At 40.7% G+C, this 25,839-nt stretch overlaps 1 long non-coding RNA gene across 1 annotated transcript in view; it reads left to right on the plus strand.

Annotated features, from left to right (window-relative positions):
- LOC138744949 (uncharacterized) overlaps positions 1 to 25,839 on the plus strand; it is a 275,183-nt gene that overhangs the window by 171,332 nt on the left and 78,012 nt on the right. The window lies entirely within an intron of this gene.

Raw genomic sequence — 25,839 nt, forward strand, 5'->3', positions numbered from 1 at the left:
CAGGGGGCGCTCAGACATTGCAGCGGTTAGTGCATCATTATTACAGAGGCAGTGACACAAGTTTGAATCAGGCGCTACCTGCGTGAAATTTGTACGTGCTCCCTGAATATGCATGGGTTTCCTCCAGGTACTCTGGTTTCCACGCACTCTTCAAAAAACACCGTACCAGGGTCGTAGGTTAAACAGGGTATTTGGGCAGCGTGGGCTCGTGGGCTGGAAGGACCTTTTACCATGCTCATATCTCAAAACATATAAAAAATTTAAAAAGCTACAAGGTTTCATTTATTTGTGCCATATTCTGTAAAGTGGCAAGTTATGTGTACTCGTGCTACTTTAGAGTACATGGAGGTACCAAGCTTTAAGTTTTACCTCCAATAGGGTGATGGCTTTAAGTTGGAGAATGAATAACTAAATGATTTGAATCTTTTGGACAGTGGTATTATGCTGGTTTATTGATTGATTCCATCTGGTTACATGCACAGAATCCATATTTTAAATCTACCATGCACCATAAGCACTTTAGCATTTATGATAGCCTGAGAGTTTCACTTTTTTTTTGCCTTTGGAAATAAAATTACCATTTTAAGCTACGACTGGAGGAAAGGAACTAAAACCACATTCACATTATTCATTTTCAGCCAGATGTAAAAGAGTTTCACTTGAGCATTCCATGCCTGCACAACAATATTAGCTTGCAAAAAAAAAATCCTTCATTTCATCTCAATTGCTGTATTTAATGTCTTTTTTTAAACTTTTATGCTGCAGTTTTTTGGCAGAAGTCACAGTAAATCATATTTTCATTGTCTAATTTACATGATTAGCATGAAAGAACAGTGCAACTCTCTCGTATCCAAACATATTTCCAAATTCAAACATGTCAGGAAAAGAAAATATTTGTATAAAATTTTCAGACATAGTGTATTCCGTCTTTATATTTTTCTCACTGATGAAAGAAAAATACAGACACAAGATTTGTCCTGGCATTTGAATGAAATGCACCTTCCTGATCAAACAGCATATGCTTTGTCTTGCTGATGAATGTTGATGTTACTGAGAATCATGTTCATTCTCTCATAGGGATGCTTCAAGCAACTTTTCAATTATGCATTCTGTTACAGCACTTTGAAACCCATAGCCTGTGGCTGCCATTGTTGCAGGATACCTCTCTTATGAAAAGAGCTGTCTGTCCTCTCAGGACTGACCTGGCAGACCTTGCTTTTAAGGACGTGCGGTTTCATGCAGTGGTTACAGTTACTGCAGGAATGTTTTGCTAGACATAATTGTGGCTCTTTCTTCTCTCTCCCTTGACTGAATTGGAAAGAATGAAGGCTTCCTGGAAGAACCGAAATGTTCATAAAACCTATTGCTGTTCCCATAAAAAAAATGTCAGTATTTCCAGTACACTCAACTATGGTGAAAATTTGATGAAAAGAATGCAAACCCATTTCCAAGCAAAGATACTTCTGACTTTGCAGAACTGTTTAAAAGTACATAAATACATTCCACATTTCACAATTCATAAAAGCAATTCCAGGAGAATACACTAGAGGACTCTGAACCAGTAGCATATCCATTGCAAATCATTTGTGACCATCTATCTAGTTGACACATGTGAAACCTGTCACTTTGCTTATCCTCAAGTGAAATAGTTGAGAAATTAATACATCCCTCTTCTAGACCCTAAAAAAAGACTCAGTTCGGAAATGGGGAAACTCTTGGCATCCATGTATGTCATCGAAGTCTCTCAAAAACTTCTACAGATGTACCATAGAGAGTATTCTGGCTTGTTGCATTTCCGTCTGGTATGGAGGTGCCAATGCTCAGGACAAGAAAAAACTCCAAGAGTTGTTAACTTGGCCTGTGGCATCACAGGTACCAGACTTCACTCCATCGAGGACATCTATAAGAGGCCGTTTCTTAAGAAAGCAGCCTCTGTCCTCAAGGACCCCTACTACCCAGGCTGTGCCCTCTTCACTCTGCTACCAATGGGGGAGAAAAGACAAGCACTCAGCTGCTCAAGGACAGCTCCTTCCCCATTGCCATCAGATTTCTGAATGGTTTAATGAACCAAAGACACTGCCTGACTTTGACTTTTCCTGTATTATTTTTATTTATTTTTTGTAAGGTGGTTTAGATGAATATTTGCACTGTGTTGTTGCAAAGCAATGAATTTTGTGACTTGCTCATGCCAATAAATTCTGATAACAATGGAGCTTCACTAATTAAAACTGCAAATTGATCTACAAATGAGCATTGGAATCTTCCTGGTGCTAGACCCAAAGGGGCATCCTACCAGTTAGAATTAGCTCATCAGAATATTTGATGCCCATTGGGAAGAATCCAATGATAACTTTAGCCTCTTGATTGATAAAAGTGTTTTTTAAAAAGTTTAGTCTATTATCCAGTGAAAATCTGAATTCTGCATGCTATGCGAGCATCACATAAAAATTGTCACTTTACAGAGTCATCTTAAATTTAAAAAATTATAGAAAACACCATAAAAACAAAGTAACAGGGTTAACCATGACAGTGTTCAAACTGGGTTAGCATTTTAACACAACATTTGGATTCATTTAACTGAATGTGTTGTAAATGAATGATAGTTTCAAGTTCAAGCTTATTGTCACATTTACCCAGATGGTTGTTTTGCAAGCAAGTTCAAGTTTATTTGTCAACCGACTGTACCATTATAACCCGATGAAACAGCATTCTTCGGTCAACAGTGCAGAATACTTGCAAAACAGAATCAGAATTTTTTGCCAGGAACAAGTCATGAAATTCGGTGTTTTGCGGCAGGCGGCATCAGAGTGCAAACATTCATATTATAGCCATCTTTACAAAGTTACTATAAAAAATAAAAATGATAATGCCCAAAAAGTAAGGCAGTGTCTTTGGTTCAATGAGAGGTTGAAAATGTCTGTTAACACTCCGGCTAATTGGTTGGCGCAGATTTTCAATATCCTGCCAAGAACGCCTTCAGAGCCTTCTTCTCAAAACGGACATAGAAGGTGTTCAGCTCATTGGGTAGTGAAGCATCACAGCCATCTATAGTGTTCACCTTCGTTTAGTAGGCTATAATGACCTGCACTCCGTGCCATAACTGACGTGTATCTGCTTCTGTCTCTAGCTTCCTCTGGAAATGCCCCTTTGGTTCAAAGATGGCCATCTGCATATTGTACCAGGACTTCTTGTAAAGATCCTGATTCCCATCCTTAAATGCCTTTGTTCTCGCCCTCAGCAAGCTGAAAATTCTGATTCATCCAGAGCTTTTGGTTGGGGAACACCCGATATTTGTGTATGGACACACACTCATTCACGCAGGACTTGATGAAGTCAGTGACACCTTCTGCATATTCATTCAAGTTCTTGAATATGTTCTAGTCCACTGATTCAAAGCAGTCCTGCAGATGCTCCTCTGCCTCCCTCAACCATACTTTTGCCATCTTCACCACTGGTGCTGTGGTCTTTAGACTCTGCTTGTACGCCGGGAGTAGAAGTACAGCCAGGTGATCAGACTTGCTGCAGTGGTATGGCTCAGTATGCCTTCTTCATGGTGGTGTAGCAGTGGTCGAGTGTGTTGGTTCCCCTGGTCTCGCATGTGTACATGCGTACCGACATAACACACATACAGTCACACAATACATATACACAGTACATATGTACATATATTAAAATAAATATTCTTAATAAATAGTAAAGTCACAGAAAGTTGTTTTAGTGTTCACTCAGCAGTCTCGCTGCCTGTGGGAAGAAGCTGTTCCTCAGCCTGGTGGTTCTGTCCCAGATACTTCTGTATCTTTTTCCTGACAGGAGTGGCTGGAAGATCTGCATACAGGGTGGAATGGGTCCTTCCTGATTTTGCGAGCCCTCTTCAGATAACGATCCCAGTAAATCCAATGGGAGGATGGAGACCCTAGTGATCCTCTCTGCACTCTTATGGTCCTGTGGATTTGACCTCCAATCTGATGCTCAGGGCTGACCAACCTTTTAATTTAGACATACAGCATGGTTGCAGGCCATTTCGGCACACGAGTCTACCACCCAATTAACCTACATCCCCAGTATGTACTCATAGGCTGGAATGGGCTCTTACCGTGCTGAATGTCTAAATTAAAAATTAAAAGGTTGGCCACCCCTACTCTCCAGCAACCGTACCACACTGTGATGCAGCCGGCCAGGATACTCTTTATAGAGCTTCTGTAGAGAGTTGACAGAATGATGGCTGGTAGCCTTGCCTGCTTCAGCCTACTAAGGAAGTGTATTCACTGTTGCTCCTTTCTGACAAGTGAGAAGATGTTATGTGTCCAGGGTAGGTCACTTTTTAAGAGGTCACCAAGGAACTTTGTGCTTTCCACTTTCTCCACTTCTGAGCTATTAATGTGTAGTAGAGGGTGGTTGTCTCTGATTCTCCTGAAGTCCATAATCATCTTTGTCCAGATAACATTAGCACTCAGGTTATTATTCTTGCACCATTTCATGAGATTTTCCACTGCTTCTCTGAATTTCAACTTAACGTTATTGCTGATGAGGCCAACTAATGTCGTGACATCTGCAAACTTGATGACTGTTGGAATTGGATCTGGCATTGCAGTCATGGGTTCATAGTGTGAACAGGAGTGGGCTGAGTACGCAGCCTTGAGATGCTCTAGCATTCAGCGAGATGGCACTTGATGTTCTGCTGCCAGCCCAGAAACACTGCGATCTTTCCATTAGGAAGCCCAGAATGCAGTTACAGAGAAGGGTGTTGAGTCTCAACCCAAATAGTTTCTCCACCAGCCTGTGGCATATTATTGTAATAAATGCCAAGCTGAAGTCAATGAGCAGCAGCATGGTGTGTGAGGTACCATTCTCCAGGAGGTCAGGACAGCATGGAGGGACAATGCTATAGCGTTGTCTGGGGAACTGTTCCATCTGTAGGCACATTGAAACGGGTCCAGTGTCTCTTGGTGGTGTGCTTTAATACATTCCATCACTTGAAAGCATTTCATAATGGTGGAGATCAGCTCCACTGGCGGTATTCATTTAGGCCGCAGACCAATAGATATGCATTAGTACAAGACACAATACAAAAATGCAGTGTTACAGAGAGAGATCAGTTGGTACAGAGCAAAAGCAGCATAATTTTACTATTTTGAGATTCATTCAGGAATCTGAATATGGTGGGAAATAAACTGTCCTAGAATTTGCCAGTAAATGATCTAATTTGTGTAAATCTTTTTCATGGTGTGAGTGGCTGGTTGGGATGAGTCTTTCAATACATTAGATGCTTTTCCAAGGCAGCGGAAGTTGGAGGTGGAGTGGATGGAGGGGGGTATATGTCGTAGTCTGATCCATGTTCACAACCGTCTAAGGTTCCTTGCTGCTTTGGGCAGACTAGTTCTCTTGCTATACTGTGATGCACCCAGATACAGTAGATGTTTTCACTGGTGCACCTGTAGAAGTTGCCAAGGGATTTAGGTGATATTTTCCGGTTTCTGAGAGAGTAAACATGCTGGTGTGGTTTCTTGGCTATTGCATTGATACGGGTTGACCAGGACAAGTTGCTGAAGATGTTTAATCCTAGGAACTTAAAGCTGTCGACTTTCTGCACCTTAGCACCATTGAAGCAGACTGGGGAATGGGCTCCACCCTGCTCGAGAAGTCAATAACCAGTTCTTTGGTCTTGCTGATATTGAGAAAGTAGTTGTTGACCTAGCACCAAGCCACAAATTGCTCTATTTTCTGAACTCGGTCCCGTTATTGTGAGAGATTCTGCCTATGGTGGTGGGGTCATCTGTGAATTTGTAGGTGGAGTTGAAGTTGTATTTGGCCATGCTTCATAGGCTATATACTGGAGAGATGAGTTCTCAGTCTGGTGGGGCCCATTGTTAAGGATGATTGTGAAGATGTTGTCACCAATCCTCATTACTACAAATGAAGAACTTTTGGCATTTGTCATTTCAAAATTTCCTTTAATTACAAAATAACTTCATATAACTTTCTTCATGCAGAAATTGTACAAGGTTGATTTTCTATTGACCTGTCTACCAATTTAGCTCCTGGATGTAGCTATGATGACTGTTTAATCAGTAAAAGCATGGATGTGCTTGCCGCCATCTTTTGCCTCAGATGATGACAGCGAGACTGATTTCAAAGGGTTTCCGTGATGTTTTTTGCAAATGATGATGGTGATCTTGAAGAGTTCTAATTTTTGTTGTTTTTCATAGACATTTCAATGAAAATCTGTCGCAGTCGGGTTTATTTTCGTTTCTTTCATGGGTCAACTTATTTGCTGAATTGGCTTTACAGGGGTCGACTTATTCGCTGAGTCGACTTATTATGCTGGATAGGCAATTTTCAATTTTTGAGCTGGTTTTAAAGTTTCATAAGCTATCTGGCATATAAGTTCTCTTTTCTGAAAAATTTTTTGGGTTTCACGACTCAAACTTATAAGTCGAAATATACAGTAATTTAAAACAAAGGTATGCTTTAAAAAAAAAATTTCTGTTGGAGATATAGTAGAAATTGACTAATAGAAATCTGTTTCTCTGGGTCTGGTTTCTATTTACCCATATTAGGAATATGTTCAAATAGGCATTCAATTGATGCAAATAGAATTGTGCTGAGAGAAAGAGGCTCCAAACAAAATCTCAAAGGTGACTGCACTCATGCAATTTGAAATGGGCTTTGTTAAATATCACAGTATTTGACAATCTGAAACCCTTGCATGATACAAAGGGAAATTTCTGCCATTTTTTAAATACTTTTCAGCTTGTTATGCCATTATTATTTAGCAGGAGGTTGAATAACCCTTGCTACTTTTTGTAGCCAACATATCAAATTTAAAGGACTGCAATATCAAACCTAATTAATTAAATTTAATTAAATTATTGAAATAGCTTATTTAAATCTTTGACATGTGCATGTCGTGTGCAAGGCCTGTATTTTATGCCTAGCCCTAACTAAATAGCTTTCAAGATCTTTTCAGAGGCCTGTGAGTCTGCAATCATGTATCAAGCAAACCTGGCAAAGATGGCAGATTTCCTTCCCGTAAGGTCCAAATTAATTCGGACAATCTGGCAGTTTCTTCAGCTTGTCAAATGCAGACTTTTTAGTTCCAGATTTTTTTTTCATTAATTTACTTTATATAGCCAGCCATTGTGGTAGGATTTGAGCTTTTTGATCTGCTAGCTCAGTTATTTTGCTATGATAGGCTATGTTAATGCCGGGGTTATCTGATGTGCAATTTTGAAGGTCTGCCAGGAGACAATTCTGACTTTCTGCCTAGAGCATGTTGTTCATCAAAGTTTGTTAGCATTACTAACACATGTATCTTAATGATTTGTCATATTTAAAAGATTTGTGCTGTTTTAAAAATTTTAGCTTGCCGTTGTTCCAGTTTAGCTTTGTGTACTTTTCTCCTTTGGAGAACTAATGTGTAACGATATATCTGCCAGAGTAATATGGAGGTTTTGTGAGCTATATCTGTCTTTACCCATTGCCTTATACAGGCAGCCCTGGGGTTATGCAAGGGTTCCACTCCTGAGAGCTGTCTATAAGCCAGAAACATTTTTTATAACAACCTAGAATGTATCGTCCTAAATAAACACCATAATTCTTTCATTTCATTGAGTAATTGCCTAAACACTGCCCATAATTAAAATAATGGAATTGAGTTGCTAGTGAATAGTATAAAACAGGCAATATCATGGGATACATAAATGATTTAGAGGTGGGATCATGTATAGCATATCTAAGTTTGGTGGTGGCACTAAATTGCATGGAAAAGCAGATCATGTAGAGTGTCTACAGAGAGATATAGGTTAAGTGCGTGGTCTGACAGAGAGAGTATAATATTGGTAAATGTGATGTTCACTTTAGAAGGGAAAATAGTAAATTAGACTGTTTTATGTGGCGAAACAGGATGCTGTTGTTCATAGAGACCTGGGAATGCTTGTGCACGAGTAACGAAAACTTAGTTTTCAGGTGCAGCAGCAAATCAAAAGGCAAATGGGTATTGGCCTTCATTGCTGGAGGGATTGAATTTAAAAGCAGCACAATTCTGCAACAACTGCAGGGGTATGTGGTGCTGCACTTGGTGTATTGTGTGCAGTTCTGGTCTCCTTTATTGAGAAAGGAGGAGGTTTACCAAGTTGATTCTGAAATAAGGGGTTAACTTATGAGGTGAGATTCTGTAGTCTGGAGTTTAGAAACTTATAAAATTATGAAAGTAATGGATATTGATTAACAGAGGAATTTAAGATAATTATTCTGCAGTTACACCTTCTCCCTTATCCTGTTACCATTTACTTGTGCCATACACAATGAGATAGACAACAGACTTGCCAAGGCAAATAGCGCCTTTGGAAGACTACACAAAAGAGTCTGGAAAAACAACCAACTGAAAAACCTCACAAAGATTACCGAATACAGAGCTGTTGTCATACCCACACTCCTTTTTGGCTCCGATTCATGGGTCCTCTACCGGCATCACCTACGGCTCCTAGAACGCTTCCACCAGCGTTGTCTCCGCTCCATCCTCAACATTCATTGGAGCAACTTCATCACCAACATCGAAGTACTCGAGATGGCAGAGGCCAACAGCATCGAATCCACGCTGCTGAAGATCCAACTGCGCTGGGTAGGTCACGTCTCCAGAATGGAGAACCATCGCCTTCCCAAGATTGTGTTATATGGCGAGCTCTCCACTGGCCACCGTGACAGAGGTGCACCAAAGAAGAGGTACAAGGACTGCCTAAAGAAATCTCTTGGTGCCTGCCCTATTGACCACCGCCAGTGGGCTGATCTCGCCTCAAACCATGCATCTTGGCACCTCACAGTTCGGCGGGCAGCAACCTCCTTTGAAGAAGACCGCAGAGCCCACCTCACTGACAAAAGACAAAGGAGAAAAAACCCAACACCCAACCCCAACCCACCAATTTTCCCTTGCAACCACTGCAACCGTGTCTGCCTGTCCCGCATTGGACTTGTCAATTGACGTGGACATTACCCCTCCATAAATCTTCGTCCGCGAAGGCAAGCCAAAGAAGATACAGTCACCTATTTTCAATGAATATCTCCTACCACTCTTGCAGCCTACTCTTACTTTCTCCCTAACAACTAAAAGCAGGCCTCTCCAGTTCTGACGACAGTCATCAACCTATCATTTTAACTTTGTTCTCCCATCGCAGATGCTACAAAACCTGCTGAGTATTTTTTGTTTTATTTCAGATTTCTAGCATCTGCAGTATTTCCATTTTAGAATCTGACCACATTGTTTTGAGCCAATGAATCCAAAAACCCAGCAATACCTTGCAGTCAGCCTAAAGCAATTGGCAGGTGATTCTTTGGAATAAAATTGTCATGGCAGATTGTGGATTAGGGGCACATTTCTCTAGGAGCAGATGCTTTTCAGATTTTCCTAAATTGGCAATCATGGTTTCCATTCTTAACTGCCAGCATTACATGACGCATTTATTTGAGTAAGTCACTTGACTCAATTATAACATTTCAACTGCAATCAGAAAGAGAATTTTTTGTTTATGTGCAGAAAATGCAGGAAGAATGGTAAGAAGGCCATAGTCTCTTCAAGAGTCAGTAATGTTGCATTTGTTGAAATGTATGAAATGAAACAATGAGAACTTTGGGATCAGACATGCTACTGATTTCATTTATCCAGACACAGGGAGAACATACAAACTCCTTACAGACCCACGTGATGCACTGTCCCAATGAAAAAGCACCCAGAAGTGCTGAACACTCCCGGGTTGTTTCAGCCTCATAAAACCATAGAACACTACAGCATAGAAACAGGCCTTTCTGTCCATCTAGTCTGTGCCACTATTGTTCAGCCTTGTCCCGCAACCTGCACCTGGACCATAGCTCTCCATACCCCTCCCAGCCATGTTCCTATCCAAATTTCTCTTAAGTGTTGAAATTGAACCCACATCCACTCCTACCACTGGCAGCTCGTTCCACACTATGATGACCCTTTGAGTGAAGAGGTTCCCCTGAATGTTCTCTTTATACATTTTACTTTTTACCCTTAATCCATGTCCTCTAGTTCCTGATTCACCAAACCTTAGAGTAAATGCAAGCAGCCTTTTCCACTATCTATTTTCCTCTTAATTTTATATTCTACCATCCAATCTCCCCTCATTCTCCAGAGAATAAGGTCTGAATTTATTCAACCTTTCTCTCTAACTCAGCTCTTGTACTGGCAACATCTTAGTCAACAACAACATTTTGACCATTCTCCACTACACATCAATACTCTGTAGTGAAGAGAGTGGAGAGCACCAAGTTCCTTGGAGTTCAGTTAACTAGTGACCTATCGTGGACACTCAATATGACTGCACTTCCTAAGAAGACTGAAGCGAGCAAGGTTACCGTCCACCATAATGCCAACCTTCTGCAAGAGCTCTATCGAGCGTGTCCTGGTCAGCTGTATCACAATGTGGTACGGTTGCTGCAGAGAAATGGATCGGTCGTCTATCCACAGGACCATAATTGTGGCAGAGAGGATCACTGGAGTTACCTTCCACCGCCCCCCCCCTCCCCCACCATTGACATGATCTAATTTTTTTTTTTTAATTTGGGCATACAGCACAGTAACAAGCCATTTAGGTCCACGAGCCAGTGCTGCCCAATTTACACTCAATTAACCTACATCCCTGGTACATTTTGAACAGTGGGAAGAAAACAAAGCCCCCGGGGAAAACCCATGCAGACACAGGGAGAACATACAAACTCCTCACGGACCACACAGGATTGGAACCCCAGTCCCAAACGCTGACGTTGTAAAGGCATTGCGCTAACCAATATGCGGACTGTCCCAGCCAGGTCATTGTCCGAAGAGGGTGTGCAAAATCATTGAGGACTCCTTCCACCCCACACACAGCATCTTTCAGCTACTCCCATTGGGAAAGAGATACAAGAGGATCAGAGCCAGCACCACCAGGCTGAGGAACAACTTTTTCCCACAAGCAGTGAGAATGTTGAACGTCCAAAGAAACTGTTCATACCAAGCATCCAAAACTCTCATATTTAGGAAAAAATATTTATTTATTTATTAATACATATGAATACCTGTCATGCACAGGTTTTTGTTTGTCTATATGTGTGTTTATGTCTGGTTGTTAGTCTGCGTGTTTTGTACCGAGGGATGAAGAATGCTGTTTCATTGGGTCGTACTTGTACAATTGGATGACAATACATTTTACTTGACTTGATCTTTGTAATTTTTTTGTGCATTCCTTTGATGTCCTAAATATCACAGTGTCAAATATAAATGCCTTTAAGTACATTGTGGCTTAAAAAAACAACAATCATTAATGAATAATGATTGTGGATAACTTTTCAAAGATAAGAGTGGTCTGGTAGCATGGTGGTTAAGTTATTGATAAAGTAACCCAAGGCATGGAATACTGATCCAGATGCACAAGTCCCCTTCAAAGGGCCTAGAAGAATTTAAATTCAATTAGAATGGATTTTTTTGGAGGCTAGTTTTTGTCATGTTGACATTGAAACCATTGGTTTGCCATATGCTTCAATAATATTCTATGGGGAAGGAAATCTGGAATGCTTCCTCAGTCTGGTCTGCATGTGATTCCTGGCACTCGTATGGTTCTTAACTGCCTCTGCTCCGAGGCAATGTGCATGAAGAACAAATGCCAGGGCTGCCAGCCAAATCTGATCCTGTGAAGAAATTAAAGACAAAATTGATTGTCAAATTTAACTCCTCCTGACTGAGGGCAAATACATCAAAGAATTGGTTTAAAGTTACTGCTTTATTCCCATTGATTTGTAGTTCTAATGTTGCAGTTATTGGTGTTGGAAGAATCTTCCTTCAGAAAGCCTGGACACAATGCTGAACTGTAAGAAGATGGGACTATCATGCAGGTTGCTGCAAAATTATGCTGAGCCAGAGAGTTTTTTTTCATCTCTACAGTAAAACCAGTTATAAAGCCTTTCAGACTCTACCTGATGAAGGACTCGGGCCTGAAATGTGGGTTGTTACCCTTTGCTTCCTATGGATGTTGCATGACCTACTGAGTTTCTCCAGCATGTTTGTTCATTGCACAATTACTACTGAAATAATGGTAATAAAGGCGGAAATAATACATGCAAGGCTGCAGACATCATGGTTGAAGTAAAAGCACAATGCTGGAAAAACTCAGCAGGTCCTACAGTATACTTGGGAGAGCAAAGATTCATAAGCATAACCAATGTTTTGTGTTTGAGCCCTTCATCAAGGTAATAAAGGCAGAGTAGGAAGTAAAACAAATCAGACAGAAAAAGGAAACCCAGATAATTACTTTTAAATTAAGAGTGTACAGGTTCAAGTTATCAGGAAGAAAATTTATGGCTGATAGCTGGAATTTCTTCACATTAAAAAAAAGATCAATACAAAGTTTAAAATGCCAGAACTGAAAATACTGGATCATTGAAGAAATAATTGATTATTACAATGAGAGGATGTTAGGATTACCTAGGAGCTAATAAGAGATTAGTCTGAATAATCTCTCAACTATATTGCTTGCAATCTTGAAGATTTTATGATAACTGGATAATGTGAGAGGGTAATTATTTCCTTCTGTAGAAGGGACTAGAGACGAATGAGCAAACGCACTCCCCTATTTCTACTTCTTAAAAAGTTCACAACTTTGCTTGTGATAGATGATAATCATTTGGCCAACCTTAGAGTATTCATAAACACTTGAAAATGCATCTCAACTCTCCAATATTCATCACATATTCCTGAAGGTTTTATTATCACTACCTTGCATGGAAGACCATTTAAAATTAAGATTTTTCTTTAATATCAATCCTAAACATCCCTATCTCCATATGTAATGTATTCCTTTCAAATGCAGTGCACTGACATAGTTTAATCGAGTGCTGTGTATTAACTTTATTAATGCCTTATCATTTCTTTCATGTGTTTATAATTTGCTCTCTTTTTAATGCATCAATGTTGACAGTTTTACCCTTGGCCTTAGCTGAGTGTCTATTTTGAATCAAAAGGTTATGGGTTCAAACTCCACCTCAGAAAAATAAAGAAAATTTCAACTCCCTGCACATTGAGTGCAACATGAATTAAATCCATATGATACTTTTTTTTAATGCTAGGGTACTGCTCTGCAGTTGTTCTAAAATTTGTCAGATGGCAGTCTCTGTTAATATATGCAAATAAAGCACCTGTTGCTGAGAATGGACCAAAACAACTTTTATAACCTGCTGACTTCCCCATCAACCATGGGCATTTCAAACATTAATGACTACACACCAGAAGCAAAAATCTGAAAAAAATAGGTGCCAAAGATATCAGGAATATTCCTTTCTTTCTATGTTTGGTATTTTCCATCCCAAACTGAAACACTCCAGGGTTATTTAATTATCAGGTGGTAAGGCTGCAAATGAAATGTTATTAAGGCAAAACTATTGAAGTTGACCAGTCTTTCTGTTTCAACATAACTGAGTTCTAGGTCTGGTGTCTCTGTTCTGCCTTGTGGTCAAAGATTAAAAATCTGTTTTAACTTGTGCACTGGTGCAGCACTTTTGACCTTGTATAAAAGCAAAAGAAATAGGAGCAGGAGTTGGCCATTTGGGCCATCGAGTCTGCTCCACCATTCAATGATTTCATGGCTGATCTGATGAAAGGCACCTATCCACCTACCTGCCTTTTCTCTGTATCTCTTCATGACCCAACTTTGTAAAATAAATCTATCCAACTTTGCCTTAAACATATTTACTGAGGTAGCCTCCACTGCTTCAATGGGCAGCATGTTCCCTCTGGGGAAAAGCAGTTCCTCCTCATCTCCATCCTAACTCTACTGCCTTGCATCTTGAGGCTATGTCCCCTAATTCTAGTCTCCCACACCATTGGAAACAACTTACTGTACCTACCTTTATGTTAGCAATGCCTTTCATAATTTTATGTTTTTATAAGATACCCTTTCATTCTTCTAAATTCCAGAAAGTACAGTCCAGACAACTCAATCACTCCTCATAGGCTAACCCCCTCATCTCTGGAATCAACCTGGTGAACCTCCTCTGCACCACCTCCAAAGCTAGTACATCCTTCCTCAAGTAAGGAGACCAGGACTGCATGCAGTACTCCAGATGTGGTCTCACCAATACCTGTACAGTTGCAGCATAACCTCCCTGCTCCTAAATTCAATCCCTCTAGGCATGAAGGCTAACATTCCATTTCCTTTCTTGATAGCCTGCTGCACCAAACTGGCCTGTTCTGTGCTGTATATGGTAATATGGACCTGCAGCCCAACTTTTTGTGATTCATGCACAAGCGCTCCCAATTCCTTCTGCAAGGCAGCATGCTGCAATCTCTTGCTATTTAAATAATAATCTGGTCTTTTATTTTTTTCCTTCCAAAGTGGATAACCGCATATTTGCCAACATTGAGCTCCATCTGCCAGACCCTTGCCACTCTTCTGCTGACTTTCCACCTCCTCTGCATAATTTGCTTTCCCACTCAATTTAGTGTCATCAGTAAATTTAGATATACTACACTCTGTCCCCTCTTCCAGATCGTGAACTTATTTCGTTAGGAGTTGCGGGCCCAACACTGACCCCTCCGGCACCTGCTCATGAATGATTGCCAACCAGAAAAACACCCCTGTATCCCAACTCTCTGCTTTCTATTGGTTAACCAATCCTCTATCCATGCTAATACATTAACCCCCAACTCTATGCATCCTTATTTTGTGTACGTCTTTTATGTGGCACCTTATCGAACATCTTCTGGAAATACAGATAAACCACACCATCTGCTTCCCTCTATCTACCGGGCTCATTATATCCTCAAAGAATTCCAGTAAGTTTGTCAAACAGGACCTGCCTTTGCTAAATCCAGGCTGTGTGCCTGCTCATGGATCCATTTCGCTCCAGATGCTCACTATTTGTTCTTTAATGATAACGGCAAATGTGTTCCATTGTTTAATTCAAAATCCATTCTTCAAGCAAAATATTAAAACCATGCCTCTGTCTAGGGATGCCAATATTCTGTTTCACACATATGGGGTGAGATGTATGTGAGGTTTCTGTCACGAGAGATGCGTGCTTTGCTCTGCTGGGAAAGATTTTGGCAATTCCTCGAACCATCTGCTGGGAGGATTAAATTAATTTGGAGGTGAATAACAAACTGACAATGCTTATCACTGGCCGCAGAATTCCAGGTTATTCCAGGACAAATAATATCCAAAGTCAATGAACTTAAGACTGGCCCAAGACCCAAAACCTTGCAGGATATCTTGTAAAGATGATCGAGAAAGTAGTAATCCCTGTCAAAGTTGGGATTTCCCTTTAATTTGGGACGGTTTCAATCTTACTGGAACTATTTTTAATGATGTGATCATGGTTTGTTTCAGAGATGGTGGACTTTTAACCTTTGACAGTTTTCAATGGATTAACCTCATCTGCTTTTTCCTGCATCAGTTGGCTGTTCATGGTTGGGTAGAGTCCCACACATTTTCTATCAAAACCCTCAGTTGATTTTTAAAAACTAGGACCATATCTCTCATTTGATATTCAAATCACTAAATTATTAGAGCATGGAATGAGGTGATTTGGCCTGTTGACATACTATTGGCTCTGTAAGAGCCTTGCAGCTGCCTATCTTCCCTGCCCTCTTTATAGCCTTGCAATTCTTTCTTTCATATACTTATTTAACTTCTTTTTCAACACTGCAATTAAGTCTGCCTTAAAAAAGTGGATTTCTGTCCTTAACCATTTATTACTTGAAAGACTTTCTTTCATCCACTCGGCTAAAAGTACTCAAGAATATAAGAGCAAGAGAGATGATCATCCCTTCAAGCCTATGCCAGCTTTCAATCTAATTACAACAGATTTGTGCAGGCCTCAACTCCTCTTCTGTGCCAGTTCCCCATACACTTTCATTAATCAATCCACCTCCAGGTTAATTACTTCTAATAATCCATCTTCACCACCTGCCGAAAAAGAGAATTCCAGTGATTAAGTACCTGCTGTGAATTTGCCTACCTCGGTTTTTAAATGACCAACCCCTTATCCTGTAGTTATATTTCCTTTTTCAGGACTTTCTAGTTGCAGGCCCAGAAGACCCCAAAACCCAGCAGCAATAGAAATTCATCAAGACAAATGGTTACTTAAGCAAAAATTACTTTTAATTTTTCTTTAAACATAAAAACAGGATCAAAACTTTAACTTATTATGATTAATTGAACGTAACCTAACTTAACCCCCCCTTCTAATTGTAAGCATAAGTGTATGTAATGTATGTATAAGTTCAGAAAAGTTCTTTGATTCACAGTTCACTGCATTCCACTAATCAGCTTGCCTTCTCCCCTCTTCCCCCCCCCACCTTTAAGTAGTCCAGTTCCTTTCTCTCTCCACCTAGCCTAGCCTCCTCCTCCCCTCCTGCAATGTTCCCCCCTCCACCTATCATCTTCCTCCCTCACCACCTCCTCTCCCTCTTTTGTTCAGATATCTCTCATGTTCCCCCATACCTTGATGAAGGGCTCAAGCCTGAAACACTGATGTATCTTCACGTTTGCTACATAAAGGCACTGTTTGATCTTCTGAGCTTCTCCAGCATTTGTGTGTTTTTTTCACAACCACAGTGTCAACAGAATCCGGTGTTTTACCCCAGAATTTAACATTTATGGTATTTCTCCAAGCTCTGGTGCTTCAATGGTTACAGCTCAGGAAGGTTCTTGTCGGTTTCAGAGAGAAAGTCGTTGCTCGTTGGACACCTACAAACTGATTTACTTCCATCAGTCATTTCAGTGTCTTGCCAAAGAAACTTGCCTCATCAGGGTTTCCCAAATGATAACCCCTTCTTCTGCAGGTCACCACAGAGTTCTTTTTGTTTCCCTTATTTCAGATGAAACACTCTAACCAGTCATTTCCTCTGGTATGGACCACAAGGGTTTTCAATAGTCTGAACTCGTAGCTCACAACCTGTCTTCAAAATGGGATTTCAACAAGCTGTCAGCTTGCCATGACTGCAGAAACTAGTTCTCTCTTTCTCTCTCCCTCTCCCCCTCCCTCCCTCTCCTTGCAAAACCACATAACATTCTTAGAACAGCAAACTGCATCCAGGCAGATTGCGGCACCGGACCCAAACTTCTGAGTCCATTCATCTGTTGTTTTCAAAGCAATAATTCATTTACATCTGCTTTTGAAGTTCGTAAGCAAAGCAGTCTCCTTGTTTTATTGCCTTTGCAAAAGCCCTCAGTGCCTGCACGACTCAATTTTAGCAATGCTCTAGCGTTTTAAATAAGATCTGTTTTGTGAAGTGTTTGTTTGTTTGTGACCTACACTACTCTGTGACAGAGTATATAGATATGTTTTTGGGAGATAAATTGTGGCAAGATTTGTTAGTGTAGGTCACATACAAACAGTTTAAAACAGATCTTAATTAAAATACTGGAGCTCTGCTCATGCTAGACATGTGGGGTCCTCAGAGCCTTTGCAAAAGCTTTGGAGAATGCCCAAGAGACTTCACTAATGGATTGTTGTTTACAAAAAGGCAACAGATGAAAGAGCTTGTCAGAGATCATATTGTCTGGAAGGGAACTTGCTGTTCTAGGAGGTTCATGTGGTTTTGCAAGCAGAGAGAGTAAAACGGCTTTCTCTCAGAGAGAGAGAGAGAGAGATTGAGAGAGATCACTTCTACAGTGTTACAGCCAGCAACAGCATCTGGGACTGGAACAGGACAAGCTGGCAAGTTTGTGGAAAACCCCATTTGGAAGATGGGTTGTGAGTTCTTAGTTCAGCCTGGTCAAAGCCCTTGTGGCTCATGCAAGAGGAGAGGACTGGCTGTCTAATGTTTCACTTGAAATAAAAGAAACAAGAAGGAACTCTGTGGTGACCTGAAAGAAAGAGGATATTGTCTGGAGAACCCTGAGGGGAAAGTTTCTTCAGCAAGACACTGAAGTGGCTAGGTGTCCACTCTCTCTGAAAATCGACAAGAACCTTCCTGAATAGTAACCATTTACCTTTCAAGCCCCAAAGTCTGGTGAACTTTATAAATGTTAAATTCTGCGCCCAGTAGAAGAATTGCCTGCAACCAGTGAACTTGGAGGAATTAGAAGTGAGATTGGACTGTGAACCAAAGAACTTTTCTGGACTTAAACACACATAACATACACATGCGCTTAGAATGAGAAGGGGGTTAAGTAAGTCAATAGTGATAAGTTAACGTGTGATTCTGTTTTCATGTTTAAAGATAATTAAAGGCATACCAATTAAAGTAATTAAAGTAACCAATTCTCTTGGTGAATATCTATTGCTGCTGGGTTTTGGGGACCTCTGGGCTCGTAACAACTCCCATAATCTATCTCCTTCAAAAACATTCCTATATACAATGTAAAATATGATATAATCCAACACATGCCCACTAATGCAAAGATCCCAACTTCAATCTTACAATTTCTCTTGCGACCTTGTATATTTGAATACGTCTGTTCCTCATTTTTGTAAGCTCCAAGGCATGTCGCTCCAAATTATTTAGTCTCTCAAGTAAAAATTATTTTAAAGTTAATTATGGAGAAGGATAGGTCTGGTCCTTGAGTTGAGGATCCGAGTTGGAGAAAGGCCAATTTTGAGGAAATGAGGAAGGATCTTGGAAGAGTCGATTGGAAAATGTTACTTTCTGGAAAGGATGCATCCAGCAGGTGGAAGGCCTTCAAAGATGAAATTTTGAGAATGTAGAGATTGCATGTTCCTACCAGGAATCTTTCTTCTTTAGCTTGGCTTCGCGGATTAAGATTTATGGAGGGGTAAATGTCCACGTCAGCTGCAGGCTCGTTTGTGGCTGACAAGTCCGATGCGGGACAGGCAGACACAGTTGCAGCGGTTGCAGGGGAAAATTGGTTGGTTGGGGTTGGGTGTTGGGTTTTTCCTCCTTTGTCTTTTGTCAGTGAGGTGGGCTCTGCAGTTTTCTTCAAAGGAGGTTGCTGCCCGCCGAACTGTGAGGTGCCAAGATTCACGGTTTGAGGCGATATCAGCCCACTGGCGGTGGTCAATGTGGCAGGCACCAAGAGATTTCTTTAGGCAGTCCTTGTACCTCTTCTTTGGTGCATCTCTGTCATGGTGGCCAGTGGAGAGCTCGCCATATAACACGATCTTGGGAAGGTGATGGACCTCCATTCTGGAGACGTGACCTGCCCAGCGCAGTTGGATCTTCAGCAGACATGGAGAATCTTGGTTTTCAAGGGATATTGGAGAGCTGGTTAAGAAAAGGAGGGGGAAAATAACAAGGAAATTAGGAAGGCAAAAAGGACACATGAAGGTGCTTTGGCAGATAATGTGAATGAAAATCCAAAGGATTTCTACAAGTATATCAAAAGCAAAAAGATAGTAAGGGGCAAAATTGGACTCCTATAAAATCAGAGTGGTCAACTATGTGTGGAGCCTCACGAAATGGGGGAGATCTTGAACAATTTTTTGCGTCAGTATTTACGCAGGAAACTGGCATAGTGAATAAGGATGGAAGGGAAACAAATAGAAGTGTCATAGAACATTGGGAATTTAAGGTGAAGGAGGTGCTTGCTGCCTTGCAATGAATAAAGGTAGACAAATCCCCCCTGGACCGGATATGATATTCCCTGCACCTTGAGAGAGACAAGTACTGAAATTGCAGGGCCCCTGGTGGATATATTCAAAATGTTCTTAGTCCCGGGGCCGGACGATGGGAGAGTAGTTCATGTTGTCTCGCTGTTCAAGAAGGGCTTTGAAAGAAAACCAGAGAATTACATGCCAGTAACCCTAACATCAGTAGTATGCAAATTATTTGAAGGATTTCTGAGAGATAGGATGTATATATATTTGGACCGTCATCAGCTGATTAAAGAAGTCAGCATGGATTTGTGTGTTGTAGGTCATGTTTAACAAATCTTGTAGAGTTTTTTGAGGAAGTTATCAAGAAGGTTGATGAGGGAAAGGCTGTGGATGTTCAGTAAGGCCTTTGACAATGTTCCACATGAGAGGTTGGTTCATAAGGTTAAGCCATTAGGTATACATAGAGAGGTTGCAAACTGGATAAGAAATTGGCTTGGTGGAAGAAAAATGAATGGTTGTGGATGGTGGCTTCTCAGACTGGAGGTCTGTGTCAAGTGGTGTTCTCAGGGATCTGTGTTGGGACCATTATTGTTTTTTTGTCTATATAAATGACCTAGATGATAAGGTGGTGAATTGGATCAGCAAGTTTGCTGATGACACAAAGATAGGAGGCGTCGTGGACTGTGAGGAGGATTTTCAAAACTTGCAGATGGATTTGGACCAGCTGGGAAATTGGGCCAGTAAATGGCTGATGGAATTTAATGCAGATAAGTGTGAGATGTTGCACTTTGGAAGAGTGAATCTGGGAAGGGCATACACAGTGAGGCTATTGAGGAGTACAGAGGTGCAAAGAGATCTGGGAATATATACACATTGTTCCCTGAGGTAGTGTCGCATGTGGACAGGGTGTAAAGAAAGTTTTTGGCATCTTAGCCTTTATAAATCAAAGTATTGAGTATAGATGTTATGTTGAAGTTATTCAAGTCATTGTTGAGGCCATACTTAGAATATTGTGTGGGGTGTTGGTTTCCCAGCAGCAGGAAAGGTCTCAATAAGCTAAAAAGAATGCAGAGAAGATGTTGCCAGGTCTTCAGGAGTTGATTTACTGGGAAAGATTAAACAGGTTAGGACTATACTCCTTAGAACGAGGAAAAATGAGGGAAGACTTGATAGAGGTTTATAAGATTATGAGGAGTATAGACAAAGTAGATGTGAGTAGGATGCTTCCACTTAGATTGGGGGAGATAAGTATGAGAGGTCATAGCTTTAGGCTGAAGGGGGAGAGGTAGAAGGGAACATCAGGGAGAAGTTTTTCACTCAGAGAATGGTAGGAGTGTGGAATGAGCTGCCATCTGATGAGGTGAATGCAGATTTAATCTTGGGTTTTAAAAATAAATTGGATAAATACATAGATAGGATTGGTCTAGAGGGTTATAGAATGAGAGTTGGTCAGTGGGATTAGCTGGTTTTATTGGTCGGCACAGACTGGAAGGGTTGAATGGCCTGTTTTTCTGTGCTGTAATGTTCTTTGGTTCTATATATATATATGCACTGTATGACCAATACAACAAGCATAAAAGAGTCCGCCCAGAGGGTTGTTAACTCGGCCTGTGACATCACAGGTATCAGACTTCACTTCATCGAGGACATCTATATGAGGTGGTGTATTAAAAAGCAGCCTCTATCCTCAAAGACCCCCACCACCCAGACTATACCCTCTTCACTCTACTACCATCAGGGAAAAGGTACAGGAGCCTCAAGGTGAGCACTCAGCGGCACAAGGACAGCTTCTTCCCCACTGCCATCAGATTCCTGAATAATCAATGAACCCAAGACACTGCCTTACTTTTCATACATGATTATTGTTATTTTTATTTTATTTTTTATAGTAATGTCGTAAGATGGTTATAATATGTACATTTGCACCGTGACGGTGCCGCAAAGCACTGAATTTCAGACTTGTTCATGTCAATAAATCCTGATTCTGATATTCACTTGGTAGAGCCAGATTCTGCATTTGTGCATACTTGGAATGATTACCTCCATTGAGTAGGAAGCTTGTGAGATATCTGTGAACACTATCCTCAAATTGCTTCTCACTATTTGAATGCCAGGCTGTTAAAGTTAATTTTTTCAGGGTATATCTACTGAATGATAATTAGAAGTGAAAATGAGGCAGGACAAACGGTATACTTCCAGGAAAAGTTGCTGGCGCTACTCATGAACAATCACATATAATTAACTCAAGTCCGCAGAGAAACTAAATTGGCCTCTGATTGGTCCATGGACATTGACTGCAGTTTGGACTCCTAGGGATTTTCTCACTAAGAGGTACAACCTTGTCTTCTGCCAAATTACACCTTGTAAATGGTGTGTGCAACAATGCATCTAAAATCCCAAAGCAATGAACATAAAGTGAAGATTTACCATCAATAGCGCCAAAATTATTCTTGACTTGTGACTGTGTTGGTTCCCTCTGGGTGTTCCAGTCTCCTTCCAACTTCCAGAGACGTCTAGCTTGATAGGCTGATTGGTCACGTGGGAATAATTGTGCAGCGCAAGCTTGTGGGCTGGAAGGTCGTGTTACATTTCTGTATCGAAAAATGAAAATTAACAGTGAAGACAGTGGAGTAAAGAGCAGGAGTGCTGTCTGACTTTTGGAAGCTAGTGATTTGATTGACAGTAATAAGCATAGAATTGGCTGTAGAATAATTTTGGATAATATTAGTCAGTATATCAACCATAACATGGCTTGACATCCGTGTGGAATGATGACCCAGTGATGAAATTACGCAATGCTTCTTTATTTGGTTGGGTTAAACTGTAGTGGTGAGGAAATCCAGTGAGGATGGGGTATTCATGCAGAGAAATGTCACATAAAGGCACTATGGTAACAAAGTTGTTCAGCGAAAGATGACTTTCCAATCCTGAATCAGTAGCCATGCCCAGTGACTCCAATGTCCCCAGGCTGGGAGAGCAAATTTACAGGATTGAACAAAGGCACTAAATCTGTAGGTGATTTGTTTGGCAGCCTAAAATTTGGTTAACAGATGTCTCTCACAGGTGGTGTACATCAGTTCTGTCTCTCAAAATCCCAGATTCATATGCAATAGCTTGCAGACTGCTCTGATGTTCTTGACATAATACAGAAACCAGGCTTTTCTCTGATATTTCCCCCCTCTCTATCCAAAGGCTTATCTGTGTTCAGTTAAGTAAGACATACTTTGAGGAACAACAGTCTTAAATTGTTTAACTGCTTCTAAATACTCTTTCAAGTGGCACAGATATGACTCCTTGATTCAGTTTGTATAATACTGATGCAATTTCAGCAAACTGAGGAAGAAAAGTGCAGTGATAGCCCACCAGGGTTAGAAATGATTGCAGGGCACTCATCAAGGAGTAAATGCTGAAATCTCTGTCTGATCTGCACTCAAGGAACATGAGACAAACTTTTGTGAGTTGAGCCTTGTATGAGTGAACCTTCAGTCTGACCTTCTGAAGTAACTGTAACTGCTGATGTTTTGAGATGAGAAGGACATCAGCATGGGGAAGTATTCATAAAGGTTATGGAAAGCCATTCAAGGCATTAGTTACACACTTGTGACAGATTGTAGGGCTTTAGGGAACCTTTGTGAAAGCATGCTCAGATGTAGCTTTGATCCTCAAATAAAAACATTTAACTCGTTTTTCTCATCACACAGTGATATGCAGAATCTTTCTCGGGTGAGATAGATGGTACTTCACAAGGGGCTTCTTCAATTGCCATCTCATTTATAGTAAATTCGTCATTGCAAGTAAAATCGAAGTTCAAATTCGAGTTTGTCGTCACATTATAGTATGGTGAGAAAGATTCTTTTATGGATGGTGAACACAGAGTTACTGGAGGAACTCAGCAGGTCTCTTAGCATCCATAGGAGGTATAGATATAACCAATGCTTCAGACCTGAGCCCTTCTTCAAAGTACGAGTAAAAAGCAGACAGATTTCAGATTTATTGTCAGAGTACTTACGTGACTTTCCATAACTACCATGAGATTCTTTTTTTCTGCAGGCGAGGGAGAATTATCACTGAATTGTTTTTTTTTTAATTCAGGTTCCTCCCTGCTTTTCACTCGAAGAAGGGCTTGGGCCTGAAACGTTAGTCATATATCTTTACCTCCCAAGGATGCTGCAAAACTTGCTGGGTTCCTCCAGCATTTCTGTGTCTCCACTAGAATCACAGTGTCTGCACACTTTCATGTTTCACTTATTTCGTGGACAGGCTGGCAAGTCAACTGTAACACGCATGCAACTGTACAAAGTCAAAGAACAAGAGCACAATTACAGAGTATTGAAGTGAAAGATCAATTGATACATAGCAAGAGCACATGATATCACGGTTGGTGAGATTAATTTAGGTGTTAAAAGGCTCCAGGGAAGAAACTGCTTTTAATCCAGGTAACATGTGATTTTACACTCTTGAACCTTCCCCTAATGAGAGGAGGAAAGAAATAATATGTTTGAAGTGGGATGGGTCTTGCAGTGTGTTGGATGTCATTCGTTAGCAGCAAGAGTTTTAAATGGAGTTGATGAAGAGGAAGGAGGCTTACATAATGTTCTGAGCCACATTCACCAGCTTCTGCACCTTCATCTGATCTTGAGAGAAGCATTTCCCATTCTGTGATGCATCCAGCAAGGAAACTGTCAAGGGTGCGCCAATAGAAGTTGTGAAAAGCCATGGGGTACTTGCTGAACTTCCAATGCCTTCTAAGGAAGTAGAGACATTGGTGTGCTTTTAGACCGTCATATTGACAAGGTTGTTCCAGGTCAGGTCACTGGAAATATTATTCCGAAGACTTGAAGCCATCAACAGTCTCCACTTCAGGGGCACTGATTCAGACAGTGGTGTGGGCTCTAAACCACCACCACCCCCCCCCCCACCCCCCAAAGTCTAAGATCAGCTCCATTGTCCGTCTGACATTGAGAGAGAGCTTGTTACCTTGGCACCAGGCCACTAAAATGCTGTGGAACATGGGTCATGCTGCCAATTTCAGGTCTTGAGATGCGCCGAGCAGCCTTTTACAGCTTTTTTTTTATATAGTTCCTGCTGGGATAACCACTCCTGAGTTTCAGTTTACTTGCATTCAGTGGGGAGTCTCAACTTTCTCCACTGAATGCAAAATCTTTTTTCTTCTCTGGCTTTGCTGGTCAGATATCTCCGTCAGGAAAATTATATGACTAATAGGATGTCTGTATCTATCTCATGAAACATAGGAAGCTTCCAACCGTAAGGTTTAGTAACTCTGGCCCCATCTGTCTTCTTGTGGATATAAAAATTGCTTGGCACCATTGTTCCATCCAATACATATCGCTCATCCAACATCACGTTGGCTTGAAATTTCCACAAAAAGGCCAGTAGTTCCCTGCAGACCTTTTGGTTTTCACCTCTGCAATTGTGGACGAGTTCTGGACTCTTGTACAACTTAATACCAATGAATCAATTCCAAACTTTCTCACAGCTGATTGCAGCTGGCAATTCAACTGTACTCCAGCTTTGGATTTCTCATTGTATCCAGCAGCAGGATTTGAGCTTTCTGCAGTTAACTACCAGATATGCTGGAAAACTGCCCGCGGCCTCCTTGCTGATTCAGTGGCTCCATTCATTCAATGGAGAGCAAAGGATGAGAGAGAGTGAGGTAAAATTCAGGTTGCATGCATTTTTGAAGTACTGTTGTTGACTTAAATACACTTGATTGTTTCAGTGCTTAGTATTTTCAGGTTTTAAAGTAAATAATTCAATAAAATTACATTTGTTTGCTTAGTCTCAGATGTTGAATGTTTTGAATGTTGGACACATTAAAATTCTTTGATGGCTTGAGCAGCTGATTCAGCCTGGGAAATGCTTAACAAGCTGTTCAACTTTTTCTGCAGGATTTACGACCAGAATGTCGTTTTTGTTTTGGAGCTAACTTGAGCGACCAAGTTGCTACCTAATGTTTTGCTCAAGGTTAGAATAGGTTTATTTGATAGCCAAGGGATGTAGACAGACAATTGAAGGATCCAGGGATGTTTCAGGTCATCATTACCTTGCTGCCATTGGTGAGATATTTCTGTAGGCAATTTCTGTGGTTGGTGATCACACTACAAAAGTTTTTTTGTTAGCAGTTAAGGATTGTACGATTCCCATTGATAGTGAAAATCAGTATATAAATATAGGTCGGATTTAATTTTAATTTCTCTGAAGAATACTTTCAGTGATCAAGGTCTTGCGTTTCACAAGGTTTAACAATAACACCAGTTTAAGGCTCTAAGAAAGTTA

Source organism: Narcine bancroftii, chromosome 10, assembly GCF_036971445.1.
Source record: "Narcine bancroftii isolate sNarBan1 chromosome 10, sNarBan1.hap1, whole genome shotgun sequence".
NCBI lineage: Eukaryota > Metazoa > Chordata > Chondrichthyes > Torpediniformes > Narcinidae > Narcine > Narcine bancroftii.